The 6,000-nt window shown below is 37.3% G+C and overlaps 1 long non-coding RNA gene across 1 annotated transcript in view; it reads right to left on the bottom strand.

The window, feature by feature from the left end:
* Positions 1-1,905: 1,905 nt before the first annotated feature.
* The window catches only part of LOC139124782 (uncharacterized), a 39,323-nt gene continuing 35,228 nt past the window's right edge, over positions 1,906-6,000 (bottom strand). The window contains exon 4 of the long non-coding RNA XR_011550032.1: positions 1,906-2,046. This is a non-coding gene — a long non-coding RNA (uncharacterized lncRNA). The remainder of the gene's footprint in view (positions 2,047-6,000) is intronic.

Raw genomic sequence — 6,000 nt, 5'->3', positions numbered from 1 at the left:
ATTTGTGGGAGCTGTGTTCCATGTTGTGAGGTAACAGTTATTATCTCTGATTGGTGAATGACAATTTGCAAATGATTACAAAGTCATTGTGCACAGTTTAAATGAAATCAGTGCAGACAATTCCCAATAAACGTAACCTGAACAAGAAAACATTGTAACAAACTGCATGCACATCTATAGTAAGTTGTCTTTGCACAACATTGAATGAGATCTGTTCAAGAATGTCTACATAACGGTCTGGAAATGAAAAATTTGCAACAAAATAGACACCTGATATCCTGAGCAAATTGACATTCACATGTACTGTATGCCATGGTGTAAATCATTGTGCCCAGTATCAAAGAATTTGGTTGACACATGTATGAGGGATGCAGGACAGCTAAATAAGTACTTTTTCAATTATTGCCATTGTCATAAAATCGTTATTATGAATTTGATCAAGATAAACAAAATTATTGAAGTAGTAGCATTAAGGAGAAACCTGCAGTGACATTCACTTAAAATATATTTTCAGGTCAGGAATGATGGTCCTCAATCCTTTCTGTGCTCATTTTTCAGAGACAATTCATTTAACCATGTAGACAGCAAGATACATCAAGACATACTGACAGTAAAACATCAACACATACAGAGTGAAATACATGAAGGCATATAGACCATGAAACACATCAATGCATATAGACAGTGAGATATGGCATACAGATAATGGGGCACATCAAGGCATGTAGACAGTAAGACACATCAAGGCATGCAGACAGTGTGACACACCAAGGCATGTAGACAGTGAGACACATCAAGGCATGTGAACAGGGAGACACACCAAGGTATGTAGACAGTAAGACACATCAAGGCATGTAGACAGTGATACACACCAAGGCATGTGAACAGGGAGACACACCAAGGCATGTAGACAGTGAGACACATCAACGCATGTAGACAGTGAGACACATCAAGGCAAGCAGACAGTAAGACACATCAAGGCACGTAGACAGTGAGACACATCAAGGCATGTAGACAGTGTGACACGCCGAGGCATGTAGACAGTGAGACACACCAAGGCATGTGAACAGTGAGACACATCAAGGCATGTAGCAAGTGATACAAATCAAGGCATGCAGACAGTGAGACACATCAAGGCATGTAAACGGGGAGACACAGCAAGGCACGAGGACAGTGAGACACACCAAGGCATGTAGACAGTGTGACACATCAAGGCATGTGGACAGTGAGACACATCAAGGCATGTCAGACAGTGAGACAAATCAAGGCATGCAGACAGTGAGACACATCAAGGCATGTAAACAGTGAGACACAGCAAGGCATGTGGACAGTGAGACACATCAAGGCATGTAGACAGTGAGACACATCAAGGCATGTAGACAGTGAGACACATACAAGGCATGTGGACAGTGAGACACATCAAGGCATGTAGACAGTTAGACACATCAAGGCATGTAGACAGTGAGACACATCAAGGCATGTGGACAGTGAGACACATCAAGGCATGTAAACAGTGAGACACATCAAGGCATGTGGACAGTGAGACACATCAAGGCATGTAGACAGTGAGACACACCAAGGCATGTAGACAGTGAGACACATCAAGGCATGTAGACAGTGAAACATCAAGAAGCTTGCATAAAGTTCTGGCCAGATTTCACTTCTCAACAATAACATAGTCTACAACATGTACAGACTGAGTTGACAAGCTGAATACTGTTCACCTTAACATGCTATGGGCAGTAGAACAAGATCATGTAGTTGACTTTGAAAACAAAAACAGTGAAAAACATCATAAAAAGTTACAGTAACATGCCTTTAATGCACGTTGGTAATACTGACCTCAGATTGTCATAAGCACAGATTGATTGTTCACTTACAGAATATATTTCATAGATGCCCTTCGCCCTTCATCACATTCTCTTCGCACCCAATGACGATTGAGATAAGCACAGACACCATTCAACACTTTACTGGAGAACTGATAATCTTCCCATGTTTGGTATAAAACGTCAGAACACTTTCATCCATTAATTCTGTGCCATCCTGGTGAAAGTCATACAGTTAATCAATTAAGATATGCATGCTATTGATGAAACTGATTTGTCAACTGATGTGATCAGTCGAATGGGCAAGAAAGTGTTACTACTGTTACACACTGCAGCCAATGTATCTTGTTTCTCTGAGTGGTGTTGGATGAACAAACTCTCAGTGAGTGCAGACTGTGTGTTCAGTTAATTTGTGTCAAGTTTTATGGAATACTTTTAAAACAAGTGACCAAGAAGCTGGTATACCTCTGCTGTCAAATTGGCTCTGATATACTGATACTGTGATAGGTCTGGCTGTTGGCAGATTTTGTGGCTTCATAGTGTTTTTTGGAAAATGTTTGAATTTTAAGTAAAAGTTAGCATGAACACTGTCCAGGAAACATGACAACCAAATGTCTACGGAAAGTAACACTATCCAGGAAATATGACAACCAAATGTCTAATGCTATCCAGGAAATATGACAACCAAATGTCTAACGCTATCCAGGAAATATGACAACCAAATGTCTACGGAAAGTAACACTATCCAGAAATATGACAACCAATGTCTAATGCTATCCAGGAAATATGACAACCAAATGTCTACGGAAAGTAACACTATCCAGGAAATATGACAACCAAATGTCTAATGCTATCCAGGAAACATGACAACCAAATGTCTACGGAAAGTAACACTATCCAGGAAATATGACAACCAAATGTCTAACGCTATCCAGGAAATATGACAACCACATGTCTAACACTATCCAGGAAATATGACAACCAAATGTCTACGGAAAGTAACACTATCCAGAAAATATGACAACCAAATGTCTAATGCTATCCAGGAAATATGACAACCAAATGTCTAACACTATCCAGGAAATATGACAACCAATCTATGAAGTAAAGCTATCCAGGAAATATGACAACCAAATGTCTAACGCTATCCAGGAAATATGACAACCAAATGTCTAACGCTATCCAGGAAATTGACCAACCAAATGTCTACGGAAAGTAACACTATCCAGAAAATATGACAACCAAATGTCTAATGCTATCCAGGAAATATGACAACCAAATGTCTATATGGAAGTAACGCTATCCAGGAAATATGACAACCAAATGTCTAACGCTATCCAGGAAATATGACAACCAAATGTCTAACGCTATCCAAGAAATATGACAACCAAATGTTTATGGAAGTAACGCTATCCAGGAAATATGACAACCAAATGTCTAATGCTATCCAGGAAATATGACAACCAAATGTCTAACGCTATCCAGGAAATATGACAACCAAATGTCTATGGAAAGTAACGCTATCTAGGAAATATGACAACCAAATGTTTATGGAAGTAACGCTATCCAGGAAATATGGATACCAAATGTTTATGGAAAGTAACACTGTCCAGGAAATATGACAACCAAATGTCTAATGCTATCCAGGAAATATGACAACCAAATGTCTAATGCTATCCAGGAAATATGACAACCAAATGTCTATGGAAGTAACGCTATCCAGGAAACATGACAACCAAATGTCTAATGCTATCCAGGAAATATGACAACCCAAATGTCTATGGAAGTAACGCTATCCAGGAAACATGACAACCAAATGTCTAATGCTATCCAGGAAACATGACAACCAAATTTTTTGGAAAGTAACACTGTCCAGAAATATGACAACCAAATGTCTATGGAAGTAACGTTGTCCAGGAAACATGACAAACAAATTTCTAACGCTATCCAGGAAATATGACAACCAGATGGCAGGAAATGAATTACAACCTTGGGATTGTTTTATAATGCTATGAGTGCTACAATTCTAATGTAAACAGCATTTAAGTTAGTTACAGATAGTACACATCTGGAATTACCGTAATCACTCCATCAATTTGACTGCTCCATTAATTCGACCATCCACTTTTTTTTGATAATTAATTATTTTACAACTTCCAATTGTTCAACCAGTGTTTAACTGCATGATTTCTTTTCTCTATAATCGACCACAAGTGTGTTGGCATTGTATCAAAGTAAAAGTACATTATAACAGTAATCCCGGCCCGAGTCTGAAGTACTTTTTTACCTAAATGTCAAAGCCTGCCGAAATCAGACAATTAAAAGGCCTACAGTCACTGAGGGTGAAAAAAATGTAACACTTAGCCTGGGTATTGAACCACTCTTTTTGGGAGTGGAGATTTAGCCGAGCGATTCTCTCTGTTGCCTCTCCGCTAGGCGACTGATGCCGTATGGTGTGGGTTCGAACCCGATTGAAAACTAGCCTTAGTTTGATTAGTTTCTTTTCCTTTTCTACTTCTGTGATAATTTTTAAGACAATCAATCTGCAAGGCAGTTTATCTATTGACAAATAATTATGTTATCTTTTACAAGCACACAGCAAAGTGTTCTTGATTTTTCATTACAATATTTGACATAGACTGAAATACATAACATGCAACTGATGTGTACATTTTGCCCATACACACATACATGGGGAGATTTCAACATACAATCATTAACTCAGAAACCCTACAGGGAAAAGTAAACATTGTTTTCTTCAAGAACATCTGGTGCATCCACATCTGGAACAACTTATAAACTTAACCAATTACACAAGGATGATAACACAAGAGATAAAGTTAAGAAATTTAACTGTGGTGAACTTGACTATTCCTTTCAAGTCCATACCTAACTTGACATCTTAAACTAAAATACACTGCATGGTTAATTGCGCTCAAAAATACATCGGGGTGGACCATTTGATAAAGGGGGGGGGATGTCTGGAAGATTGATGAGGTACATTTTATCTGATCCATTGTAAATTCTGTTTTTCCCCACTCTCCAACCTTTTCTTTTTGTCAAACCTCTGCCTGATTTTTTATTGTCATTTATTTGTATTTTTTTCAAAATCTGCCAGGAACCCCCCTCCTTCACACTTAACATTGAAAATTTTTTGAATATATTTGTTGGAAACCAAACTTGCTAAAATCACCTCTGCTATATTTTCTAATGAAAATATTTTTTTTACCGCATTTCAACACCAAATACAGTTTACCATACCATATGCTTACTAAATCACCACATTTATATACTCTTTGTTCAGTAGGTATAAAATTACAAAAAAAATCTAAAAATACAAATGAAAGATATCTCAGTAAAATTGACAGTTTCGCAAAGTTGCCGCAAAAATTCAAAATTCCGGATTTCAACCTAATTTCAATATATCATATTAACGAAAACCCTAAGAGCTTGTGCAAGATATTTGAGTGGAAAGACGCCTCACAAACGGATATACATACATACATACTGACAGTGCACACCGGACAGATACCCATCCCAATAGCTTCTATAGACTATATTATCAATAGTAGCTAATAAACGAGAGTTAATTACATTCTAATTAAAGTAAACAAGACTTGCTTAAATCAAGTTCTGTTGAATAAGTTGACACTGTACGTACTCAGAGAAAGCACACTGAAGAGACAAATGTTTGAAACTTAGAAGTTCAAGGTCATCAAAGCATCATATAACACTTTCATTGCACTGTTTACACAGATTGCATAATTGCTATAAATAGCACATGAGGAATCTTACAGCCCAGCTTTACCATAAAAACCCTATCACTTTGACCACTCTTTTAATTGACCACTCTATTTTTTCCTCAAAAAGTATTTTATTCTATCCTTACCAAGTCAACCATAAATGGAAATTAGAACTTTCTCTGTCTCTATTATTTGACCACCCTATCATGACAAGCTATTTGAGCAATTTCTTTTAGATAACATACCGGGCACAATAAATGACGGTTCAGAATATGTCAAAATTGCGATTCGGAAAGTTGGCTTTACATGTTTTAATCCTCCAAGATGGTAAGCATTTAACTATGTACTGTCAAAAAAAGTTGAACTTTCTGATAATTCAACACTAAAATTATTTTGGCTTTGATGATTTCCTAATTAACTCAATTATT

This window comes from Ptychodera flava (genome assembly GCF_041260155.1).
Source record: "Ptychodera flava strain L36383 chromosome 23 unlocalized genomic scaffold, AS_Pfla_20210202 Scaffold_24__1_contigs__length_23054250_pilon, whole genome shotgun sequence".
In the NCBI taxonomy this organism is placed as follows: Eukaryota; Metazoa; Hemichordata; class Enteropneusta; family Ptychoderidae; genus Ptychodera; species Ptychodera flava.
The sequence above is the reverse complement of the archived record's forward strand: the minus strand, read 5'-3'. Positions and strand labels throughout refer to the sequence as shown.